The sequence below is a fragment of the Megalobrama amblycephala genome, linkage group LG11 (assembly GCF_018812025.1).
Source record: "Megalobrama amblycephala isolate DHTTF-2021 linkage group LG11, ASM1881202v1, whole genome shotgun sequence".
In the NCBI taxonomy this organism is placed as follows: Eukaryota; Metazoa; Chordata; class Actinopteri; order Cypriniformes; family Xenocyprididae; genus Megalobrama; species Megalobrama amblycephala.
The window spans coordinates 14,758,790-14,771,252 of NC_063054.1; the positions used below are offsets into that span (position 1 = coordinate 14,758,790).

General features: G+C 38.2%; 1 long non-coding RNA gene across 2 annotated transcripts in view; it reads right to left on the reverse strand.

Moving 5' to 3' along the window:
- Positions 1-552: 552 nt before the first annotated feature.
- The window catches only part of LOC125277778, a 15,593-nt gene continuing 3,682 nt past the window's right edge, over positions 553-12,463 (reverse strand). The window contains exons 2-6 of one of the 2 annotated variants that reach the window (XR_007186985.1): positions 3,432-3,552; positions 3,247-3,347; positions 3,019-3,078; positions 2,384-2,527; positions 553-886 (exon numbers count right to left, since the gene is read on the reverse strand). This is a non-coding gene — a long non-coding RNA (uncharacterized LOC125277778). The remainder of the gene's footprint in view (positions 887-2,383; positions 2,528-3,018; positions 3,079-3,246; positions 3,348-3,431; positions 3,553-12,463) is intronic. The other variant, XR_007186986.1, reaches the window with a different exon arrangement.

Sequence of the window (12,463 nt, forward strand, 5' to 3'; positions counted from 1 at the left end):
TTTGCATTTGTTTATTTTGTAACTATATACTGAATATGCATGTTAAGTCACTTTTAGCTCTATAGCACTTTATATAATACAGATTATTTCAAAGCAGCTTCACAATAGTAAGAAATTCAAATTCTGCTGTAAAGCAGCTCTAACAAGCCAATAGTGGCATTATTCAGCTTAAGTCAGTTCAGTGTTGATTCAATTCAGTTCAATAACTGTAAAGTTAATCTATTGTGCATACATATTGTATATACAGTGTATTTATGCACATACACGTGTGCTATGACAAACTCCTGTGCACTCCACTGCATACTGAACAAGCAAAAGACACAAGAGAGTAGTATTTTACATTCACATCAGTGTGTTATTTGGTGTGTATATGGCTAATCATTTGATGGTTTATGTATAGAGTTACTATGCAAAAACACCATTTTAAGAAGAGTCAAAACAGTTTTGAATTAAGTGTTTGCTTATGCATGATGTGTGTGTGTTTTGTGTGTAGAGTTTTGAACTGTACAGATGACATCTAATGTAAAACTGTATAATGACATCTAATTTGAAAAATTCACATGAAGTCACATGAAGAAAGTTCAATAGCCTTTTGAACAGTAAGCAATTTAAAAAAAACAACTGAAATAAGACAAATCAATCAATCATCGTAACCTACACTGCATTCACTACATTTGGTATGGCCATGGTACAGTATGTCCATATTTATGTGGATGAGAATCATTTGTGCTGTTCATCACAGATTGCAGTTGGTGTCCATATGGAGGCCTCTGGGAAGGCTGCAGGCTGTATGGTCTTCTGAGACTCATAATCACAGCTCAGCACCTGGTTCTGGTTCTGGGTCAGGTCAGGTTAAAGCACCAGACTGCTGGCTACACCACCTGCCCTGTGCACATGCCATAATCCTATCTAGATTACATGTGTAATACTAAAGTATTGACAACTATTATAGGAGAAACATTAATCAACATTGCTGGCAACATGCAATCACAGTGTCATTCAAACTTATTTTGTATATATAAATAGGATATTAAAAGTGCTTTGAAAAACTGTATAAGCAGTTATCCCAGTATTTTTCAGTAGAAAATAACTAAACATCATCATCATCATAAACATTAATAGATATAATAATAATAATAATAATAATAATAAGTATGGTCACTAAAATTATATCATTTAATTTTTTAATAAATAAATAAAATGTATTTATTTTATTTTTTTGTAGGTAATAATAATATAATAATACGGAAGAGGATTAGGGCCAAGCAATAATAAAAAAATAAAACCTTCTTGATATTAAAGTTGTTAAATTTGGAGAAAAAACTTGTTAAATTTGGAGAAAAAAGTCTAAATAAAATGTTGAAAATAAACTCATTAAATTACGAGAAAAAACTCATTAAATTTCAAGAAAAAAGTCGAAATAAAACGTTGAGAATAAATTCATTAAATTACGAGAAAAAAGTCGTTAGATTATGAGAACAAATTCGTTAAATTATGAGAAAAAAAGTCGTTAAATTGAGAAAAAATGTTGAGAAACGAATTTGTTCTCGTAATTTAACAACTTTTTTCTCATAATTTAATGACTTTATTCTCAACATTTTATCTCGACTTTTTTCTCTAAATTTAACGAGTTTTTTCTCGTAATTTAACGAGTTTATTCTCAACATTTTATCTAGACTTTTCTCGAAATTGAATGCGTTTTTTCTCGAAATTTAACAACTTTAATCTCGAGATGGTTTTATTTTTTTATTATTGCTTGGCCCTAATCCTCTTCCGTGTAATAATAATTATATGGCAGCTGTAATTATATCTAAATAAAATAAAACAAAACAAATAAATAATAAAATAAATAGATTTAAAATAAATTGTTTAGTTTTGTTTTGTAGGGTAATATGGAAGAGAAAACTGTCCCTAAAACAAATTCTTGAAGTCATCCTTCATCGCTGCATATTGTGTTAGTGTTATTTTTCCATTCCCAATTCCCAAAATGTAAGAGATGTGTGCATGAGTACATGCGTGTGAGTTGCAATACAATTTGTAGCGCTCCCTCACAGCCTAAGTATGAAAAAGTAGACCATTGCAGCAAAACATTTCATATCAGATCATTGTCGAGTTATTCCTCTATCGCAGACTCAGACCTTAGGACATGACATCACCTGATGTCCAATTGTTTCTGTCTACCATGTCATGTCATATTATTATTAAGACTCACAGTCTTGCTACAGTTCACCTTATTCCTCTGTCTAAAAACAAAACACTTAGGCCGAGTTTTGGAATAGCTGCTTAATACTTGCTGCAGATGAGTTTTCAAACACAAAACTAATTCCAGACATTTATTCAGCACTGTTTGAACAATTCTCATTTTTAATCATGACCTATGTACCTTTTGTACGAAGGGAGAAAGAAATCCACTGGAAATGGCACAGGACCTTTCACTGCCCTCACTAAAAACTCTCTGTACCCAGAGGAGATTCAGGCCGTCAGTGCAGTCAGTCTCAAGTCGTCAGACGGGGTAAATGTAGCAGCCCTGTCTCACATACCCACACAGAAAGAGGCTAATTGTGAGTGTCAGTCTGTGTTCTGAGGTGGGTGATGTCATTGCCACTGGCAGGGTGCCTGTGCAGGCACAGTGATGATTTGGAACATGGCTGGTGTGCACACGTCGATACACCAGAGGGCAGTGTGCATGCTTACATAAAGATGAGCTTTATGATTTATATTTTAAATGCTCCCAATAAGAAAATTAAACTGGAGAAATTAGAAAAATGCAACATTTAATCATGCTTTGATCGCATTTTCTGATGTTTTTCATCAGCCAAAGCTTACCGCACATACGTTTTTAACAAGCCATTTTGTCTCCCTCAGTTTAAATGTTATGCCTGTGCAAGCAGCAAATAATCTCTCTACAGCAAGTTCTCAAAATGAGAAAATTAACTGAATTGCAAAGTGAAACGAAACCATAGTAAACTGCAGCATTCATCCATTAAAATTATATAATACAATGCTTTTCGTTTTTACCTTCGTGTTCATCTCACAATGGCATACCCCGTCAAAAAGCCTTGCGCCTGAAACAAAAACCTTAAAGTTAAACGACACATTTCTTTACTAACCTAACGTTATTTATGGGGAAACATTTTTGTCAGCTTTTACATACCGCTAAATGTCGTGTTAGCTCGCTATTGTGACATGATATTGCTTATACACTACATGAAATAAATATAAAAGAGTATATTCTAAAGAACTTACCAGGAATTATGAATAATGCCTCTAATCTTCAATCGTTCTCGCTCTGCTCCAGTCAAATGGATTTCAAAACCGCATGAAAGAGATACAGATGCAGAAAGTGCCTAGATATTAAAGTGTGTTATGTCATCCCTGCTCATTATCACACAATACAAGATTACTTGTCAAATAAATAAACTTGAAATTACTTTAGTTCAAATGTAGAGATTGCAGAGTGATACGTGACCCAGTAAAAATGACTTCCAATAATCCTGAAGTGTTAGTTCACATGCCCTTATGTTGCTCCAAACCTGTATGGGTTTCTTCTTTCTGTTGAACATAAAAGAAGATATTTTGAAGAATGTTGGTAACCAAACTGTTTGCTCAGTGCCCATTGACTTCAAATGTATGGATAAAACAACAACAACAATGAGACATTTCTCAGAATGTCTTCTTTTAGTTTCAAAAGCAGAATGTCAAATTTGGAATTAAATGAGGGTGAGTAAATGATGACAGAATTTTCATTTTTAGGGGAACTAGGGAATTTTAGGGGTTGGGGTTGGTTTTATATATACAGTGGTGATCAGAATTATTGGCACCCTTGGTAAATATGATCAAAGATGACTATAAAAATAAATCTGCATTGTTTATCCTTTTGATCTTTAATTCATAAAATTAGCAAAAATCTAACCTTTCATTGAAGAAAAAGAATTGAAAGTGGGGGGGGAAATCACATTATGAAATAAATGGTTTTCTTCAAACACGTTGGCCACAATTATTGGCACCCTTTTATTCAGTACTTTTTGCAACCTCCTTTTGCCAAGGTAACAGCTCTGAGTTTTCTCCTATAATGCCTGATGAGTTTGGAGAACACCTGACGAGATCAGAGACCATTCCTTCATACAGAATCTCTCCAGATCCTTCAGATTCCCAGCTCCATGTTGGTGCTTCTTCTCTTCAGTTCACTTCACTCATTTTCTTTAGGGTTCAGGTCAGGGGACTGGGATGGCCATGGCAGAAGCTTAATTTTGTGCTCAGTGACACATTTTTGTGTTGGTTTTGATGTTTGTTTTGGATCATTGTCCTGATGGAAGCTCCAACCATGGCCCATTATTGGATTTCTAGCAGAAGCGGCCAGGGTTTGATTTTTTTATCTGTTGGTATTTCATAGAATCCATGAAGCCATGTATCTGAACAAGATGTCCAGGACCTCCAGCAGAAAAATAGGCACACAACATTGAAGATCCAACAGTATATTTAACCGTGGGCATGGGGTACTTTTTATCCATATGTGCACCAAACCCATCTGGTGGGTTTGCTGCCAAAAAGCTCTTTTTTTAGTTTCATCTGACCATAGAAGTCGGTCCCATTTGAAGTTCCAGTCTTGCCTAACAACTGAATATGCTGGAGATTGTTTCTGGATGAGAGCAGAGGATTTTTCTTGAAACCCTCCCGAGAAACTTGTGGGGATGTAGGTGCTGTTTGATCATTTTTTAGGCTTTCTGAGACTCAAGACTCAACTAATCTCTGCAATTCTTCAGCTGTGATCCTTGGAGAGTCTTTGGCCACTCGAACTTTCCTTCTCACCACACATTAGGACGATTTAGACACACGTCCTCTTCCAGGTAGATTTGTAACATCTTTACTTGATTGGAACTTCTTAATTATTGCCCTGATGGTGGAAATGGGGATTTTCAATGCTTTAGCTATTTTCTTACAGCCACTTTCTATTTTGTGAAGCTCAACAATCCTTTTGCTGCACATCAGAACTATATTCTTTGGTTTTACTCATTGTGATGAATGATTAAGGGAATTTGGCCTTTGTGTTTCCTCATGTTTATACTCCTGTGGAACAGGAAGTCATGGCTGGACAATTTCATGTTCATGATCACCCTGGTGTGCTAAAAAGTTTTAAATATGAATGGGAATATACTTCAGAGATATTTTACTCATAAATATTCTAGGGGTGCCAATAATTGTGGCCAACGTGTTTTGAAGAAAAACATTTATTTCATAATGTGATTTCCCCCCCTACTTTCAATTCTTTTCCTTCAATGAAAGGTTAGATTTTTGCTAATTTTATTAATTAAAGATCAAAAGGATAAACAATGCAGATTTATTTTTACAGTCATCTTTGATCATATTTACCAAGGGTGCCAATAATTCTGATCACCACTGTATATATATATATATATATATATATATATATATAAGGTTGCATTAGACTTTCGCCATCATTTTGATGGACAGGATCATAAAAATACCATCATAATCAATAATTACCCATCATTTTAATTTTTTATATTTTAATGATAAGACATTTAATACATTTATACATAGCTTCTGATTTTGTCCACAATTTCATTTTTATTCACAAACTTATAGGATAAGCAAATAGGCCTAGGCTATGCATTAATTTATATTATGAAAAGAAAATTAAAGACTGCATCACTTTTCAATTTTCATCTTGAACAGTTGTCGAGGATTGTGAGTGAACGTGATCATCCTTTCCTCTTTACTACTTTACAGAATTAAATAAACATGAATGAAAATCAAATAATATGTTGAAAGATACAGTAGCTTACCGAAATCTGTATCACATCAGTTCAAAAAGTGTTGCAAACAATGACTACGTTTACATGGACAGCAGTAATCCGATATTAACACGATTAAGACAATACTCTGATTAAGAAAGGACCATGTAAACAGCAATGTTTTATTACCTTAATCCGACTAAAGTCATACTCGAAGTAAACACACGTCGAATTAAGACAGGTGGAGTATTCCTATTTTAGTCGCATTATTGGAGTGCATTGTAGACATGTACACACCTTAATCACACTATTAACGTCATGTGGCAGTTTTCGCCGCACTTTGCTACAGGACACATACTGTTTTGACGGCAAACGAGAGCAAGCTTCAAGCAAGAAGCCACAAATCAAATTCCTCTCACCTCATCTCTCATCCAGAACCTCTGGATTTACAGAGCCCCTCACATGAGAGGGAAAATAAATAGTAGCCTAGGCTAAATCGTGCGAACGGTTTACTAATTTGTTCCCTCAATTTATAAATCATGCGCATATCATTTATAAATCGAGGGAATTTAATTAGTAAATCGTGCGCACAATTTATTTATTTTTTCTTGCATGTCATGTGCAGGGCTCCGTATCTATTTGCACATATATTGCATGTCAAATAATTAACTGCACTTGAAGCTTTTGTAAGATTCAAAATGAAACACCCAAAACTGTATATGGCACAAACTGTGTGGTGATACGTGAAATTCTGTAGAGAACGTCGGACGGCGTGCCGTGGGGACGTAATGACGTTTGCCCTTAATCGATCTATGTTATATAACATGTAAAACAGGAACATGAAAGGAATATTTTAAAGGCAACTCATGTAAACACCTTAATCATAATATTGTCTTAATCAGAATAAGGTCAGTAATTAGATTACTGCTGTCCATGTAAACGTAGTCACTGACTACGTTTACATGGACAGCAGTAATCCGATATTAATACGATTAAGACAATACTCTGATTAAGAAAGGACCATGTAAACAGCTATGTTTTATTACCTTAATCCGACTAAAGTCATACTCGAAGTAAACACACGTCGAATTAAGACAGGTGGAGTATTCCTATTTTAGTCGCATTATTGGAGTGCATTATACACATGTACACACCTTAATCACACTATTAACGTCATGTGTGAGTTTTCACCGCATTTTGCCACAGGACACATAATACACACACGGCAGTGGTCAACCGTTTTGACGGCAAACAAGAGAGCAAGCGTCAAGCAAGAAGCCACAAATCAAATTCCTCTCACCTCATCTCTAGTACCGCTGAATTTGTCGCGGTGGCATGAATAAAAGTTGCCGAATTAAAGTAAAGGAGGCCTGTTGCTGAGAATTTGTATCCACCGTTGTCTATTTACAGAGCCCCACACATATGAGAGAAAATAAATAGTAGCCTGGGCTAAATCGTGCAAACGATTTACTAATTTGTTCCCTCTATGTATAAATCGAGGGAACGAATTAGTAAATCATGCACACAATTTATTTATTTATTCTTGCATGTCATGTGCGGGCTCCGTATATATATTTGCACGTATTGCATGTCAAATAATTAACTGCACTTGAAGCTTTCGTAAGATTAAAAATGAAAACACCCAAAACTGTATATGGCACGAACTGTGTGGTGATGATACGTGAAATTCTGTAGAGAACGTCGGACAGCGTGCTGTGGGGACGTAATGACGTTTGCCATTAATCGATCTAAGTTCTATAACATGTAAAATTGGAACATGAATGGAATATTCTAAAAGCAACTCATGTAAACACCTTAATCATAATATTGTCTTATTCAGAATAAGGTCAGTAATTAGATTACTGCTGTCCATGTAAACGTAGTCAATGTCACGTATATACCTAAGAAAAGCCATTCGCTGACCATAAACTTATAGTCAGCAGCAAGAAAAATAACAAAACTATTTAAAACAAAATGAACTGGATTAGAAACTTAATTTTGTAAGTATAAGTATTATAATATATAATAAAATGGACAAACTGGGTGCGTGTAATCAAACGCATCGTTTTCATTTTATTCTGGAGACTGAACTCGCGCTCTGCTGCCACACTGGCGCGCACTCACCACCAACTGGCCAAGGATGTGAATATAAGTTACAAGCAGCATCAGCCTCAGTAATCTGTCAAAATGACGGACAGGCTGACGATAAAGGCCTGTTCACACCGGGACGAATATCGTGCACGATTTTCGCCGACGTTTAACGGCTCGCGACTAAACAACGGGCGCCAATGTGAGTGTGCACACCGAAGCAAAAAACGCGAGGCGTAAAAGCGTAATTTTTTAAAAAAACGCCTCGGGTTCGTGTTTTTGGTTTGACGCGCCGCGTTAAAAACTGGCAGACCAATGAGAGTGGCGCATTTGTTCACGTACCTGGAGCTGCTGAAGTTACAGTAAAACATGACTTGGTGGCGCTCAAGCACAAAACGGTCTTGCCGAGTGCACATTGATACCAAGTCGATGAAGAGAAAGTAAGTAGTCGAGGAAGACCCCTACAAACTATCCCTGCGTCTCAGTCAGCTCCCTAGCTTCCTAGGTCGTGTATCAGCATACCGTGTAAATGAATGTGGCCGACTCCCTGGTCAGTGCCCTGACTAGTGAACTAGGGAGCTGATTGAGACGCACGCTATGGGTGCTCTGCCAGTTATTTCTGTAATTTTACTGTTTGTTTTTTTCTTTTTACATTCAAGAAATATAGTTGAGAATGTCTATTTCATAAATATGCTTATGCTTCTTTAACTTTATTAATATCATAAATATATTTATTTGCACTACCGTTAAGCACAAGCACCACATACTGGCAGGGAGTGAATTTGCACTTTCACTCAGCGCATCGCCAGTGAAAATTGCTTGGGTGTGAACACAAAAAATGTCTCGAAAAACGCTGACGATAAACGCGTGCGATATTCGTCCCGGTGTGTACAGGCCTTAAAGGATTAGTCCACTTTTAAATACACTTTTCCTGATAAATTTACTCACCCCCATGTCATCCAAGATGTTCATGTCTTTCTTGCGTCAGTTGAAAAGAAACGAAGATTTTGAGGAAAATATTCCAGGATTTTTCTCCTTACAGTGGATTTCAATGGCTACCAACAGATTGAAGGTCAAAATTACAGTTTCAGTGCAGCTTCAAGGGCTTTAAACGATACCAGATGAGTAATAAGGGTCTTATCTAGCGAATCGATCGGTCATTTTCGAAAAAAATACAACCGTTTATGCTTTATAAACAAAATATCGCATTGAACGTACTTTCCGCTTCCGCATTCTTCATAGCGCTTACGCTGAATGTTCTATGCCTTCCCTATTCTACTTACGGAACGAACCGGCGCCAGTTTAGTTTTTTTCCGTAACTTGAATAGGGAAGGCGTAGGACATTCAGCGTAAGCGTTATGAAGAATGCGGAAGCGGAAAGTACATTCAAGGCGATATTTTGTTTATAAAGCATAAACGGTTGTATTTTTTTCGAAAATGACCGATCGATTCGCTAGATAAGACCCTTATTACTCATCTGGTATCGTTTAAAGCCCTTGAAGCTGCACTGAAACTGTAATTTTGACCTTCAATCTGTTGGTAGCCATTGAAATCCACTGTAAGGAGAATAATCCTGGAATGTTTTCCTCAAAAACCTTCATTTCTTTTCGACTGATGAAAGAAAGACATGAACATCTTGGATGACATGGGGGTGAGTAAATTTATCAGGAAAAGTGTATTTAAAAGTGGACTAATCCTTTAAGTCATTCCAAAATGGCAATGGATATTAGTAAGTTAAAGTATATCACAGCCACTGTACTAGACATGATTTTTAATCGAAGGAGACGTAGAGCTGTTACAGAACGTAGACTTGGACAACAAGATGGAGTTAATGGAAAAGTTTTATTCACATCTTTGAGCAAACAGGCAAAATGGTGAATATAGAGTTCAATATAGACTTTGAAGTAGGGTAATGAATGATAACTTGACTTTCATTTTGTTATAGATGTACGAGATTGTGGATGGGAAGATAGATGAGAGGATGAGCGCATACACCTCCTCGGGACAGCGGTGAGTATGCTGGTCATCCTTGTTTCCTCAGAGGGGCAGAGAGAAGACACTGGAGACATGTAGGAAGGGGAGATATGCTGGGGACATATGATTGAGATAAATGCAGGAAATCAGGTAAGTAGTCCACTATGTATAAATGTTACTGGACAATCTGGGGAGACGAGGTGTGTGCTTTTATGTGGTGCTATTGACTAGGGTGATGAGTAACAGATGCCGGTGATGGCTGAAAGAGTGCAGGTGAGATCAAGGAGGGAAAATGTAGTGCAGAAATGGTGACAGAGCGGATGACCGTGACAGTACTCCCCCCTCCCGGAAGGGGTTCTGGGTAAACAGGGTGGCTAAGAAGCCTCCTGGGTGGTACCAGTGACCAGGGAGGTGCCAGCTGCTTAGAAGACCAGGGAGGCACAGGCTGCTCAGGGGACCAGGAAGGCGCTGGCTGTGCAGGAGACCAGAGGCTGCATTTACACTGCAAGTCTTAATGCACAGATCCGATCTTTTGACCATATCCGATTTTTTGGCCAGCATGTTTACACTCACTTTAGACGTGACTGGTATCTGATAACTGTGTTTACATTAATTCCCGCCCAAAATGTCATTGATAGCTTTGCATGCACATGTTAGACCCTCGGGTTTTGAATGGCCGCGCTATTAAAATTATTTATATATTTCACGTCGGGTGGCCATGATAAACTGCCAGAATGGATAAGTTAACAGCTGCCAGTGTCATGGATGTTTTGCAGCACGAATTGTGAATGAATATAGACTGGAAAATAACGTTTTTTTTTGCATTTGTTATTTTATTTACAATCGTTAAATCTAGAATTCTGAAGAGGGAAATAAAGTAGCAGGTAAGATTACATTTATCTGAATGAATGATAAGGAGAGAGCGCACAAGAGAGAGAGAGCTTACCCAGTGAAGCTTTTGGTTTATTAAAATAATAATAAAAAAACACACACAGCGTTTTCTTTTAAAATTAACCGGGCAGAGGCTGAAATTCAGCTGCTGAATGTGTGTGTGTATGCGCGCGCAATTTCTTTCAAATATATATATAGGCTATAAAGTTTCTAGCTCAATAATAAAGCTGCAAATTTTTAGTGCAAGTGCATACGGGCACGTCTGCTTCATAATACAACATTAACGCTACCTTTTAGCAAGCAAACGTGTCGCCCTCACCTTGTGGTGGCTTGGAATTCCAATGGGAATTGGATATGCATGTTCAGACGTAGGTTGCATGTCCAGAGATGTGATATGTATCTGATTTAAAACCACATTTGGAAGTGGCTCAGATTGGATGTGAAAAAATCAGATCTCATGCAGATTTTTGTGTTTTGTGCAGATCACGTGTGCAACAAATTCCGATCTGTGTCAGATGTGAGCAAAAAATCTGATTTTTTTGTGCCAGCCAGAGAGGCGCCAGCTGCTCAGGGGACCAGGGAGGTGCTGGATGTTCAGGAGAGCAGAGAGGTGCGGGCAGCTCAGGGAACCTAGGGGGCGCCAGCGGTTCAGGTCCCCAAGGAGAATTAGCCTTCGTAGCCTTGCCATCAAGACCTCTGGACTCGACCTCAAGCACTGCGGTCGAGCTCTGGGTTGAATGGATATCTATCTATCTATCTATCTATCTATCATTCATTCATTCATCCATCCATCCATCCATGCCTGCCACCATCCCCTCAACTTGGAAGGTCATAATATATCCATTCATCCATGCATCCATCCATCCATCTGTCCATCCCTGCCACCACCCCTCCACTTGGAAGGTGTGATCCATCCAACCATCCATCCATCCATCTATGCCCACCACCACCCCCTCCACTTGGAAGGTCATGATCTATCTATCTATGCCCGCCACCACCCCTCCAATTGGAAGGTCATGATCTATCCATTCATCCTTCCATCCATCCATCCATCCATCCATGTCCATCTATCTATCTATCTATCTATCTATCTATCTATCTATCTATCTATCTATCTATCTATCTATCCATGCCTGCCACCACCCCCTCGACTTGGAAGGTCGTGATATATCCATCCATCCATCCATCTATGCCGCCACCACCCCCTTCACTTGGAAGGTCATGATCTATCTATCTATCTATCTATCTATCTATCTATCCCCCCCCCCCCCCACTTGGAAGGTCGCGATCTATCCAATCATCCTTCCATCAATCCATCCATCCATCCGACCAACCATCCATCTATGCATCTATGCCAGCCACCACCCCCTCCATTTGGAAGGTCATGATCTATCTATCTATCTATCTATCTATCTATCTATCTATCTATCTATCTATCTATCTATCTATCTATCTATCTATCCATTCATTCATTCATTCATTCATTCATTCATCCATCCATCCATCCATGCCTGCCACCATCCCCTCAACTTGGAAGGTCATAATATATCCATTCATCCATCCATCCGTCCGTCTGTCCGTCCATGCCCGCCACCACCCCTCCACTTGGAAGGTGATGATCCATCCATCCAACCATCCATCCATCTATGCCCACCACCACCCCCTCCACTTGGAAGGTCATGATCTATCTATCTATGCCTGCCACCACCCCTCCAATTGGAAGGTCATGATCTATCCATTCATCCTTCCTTCCA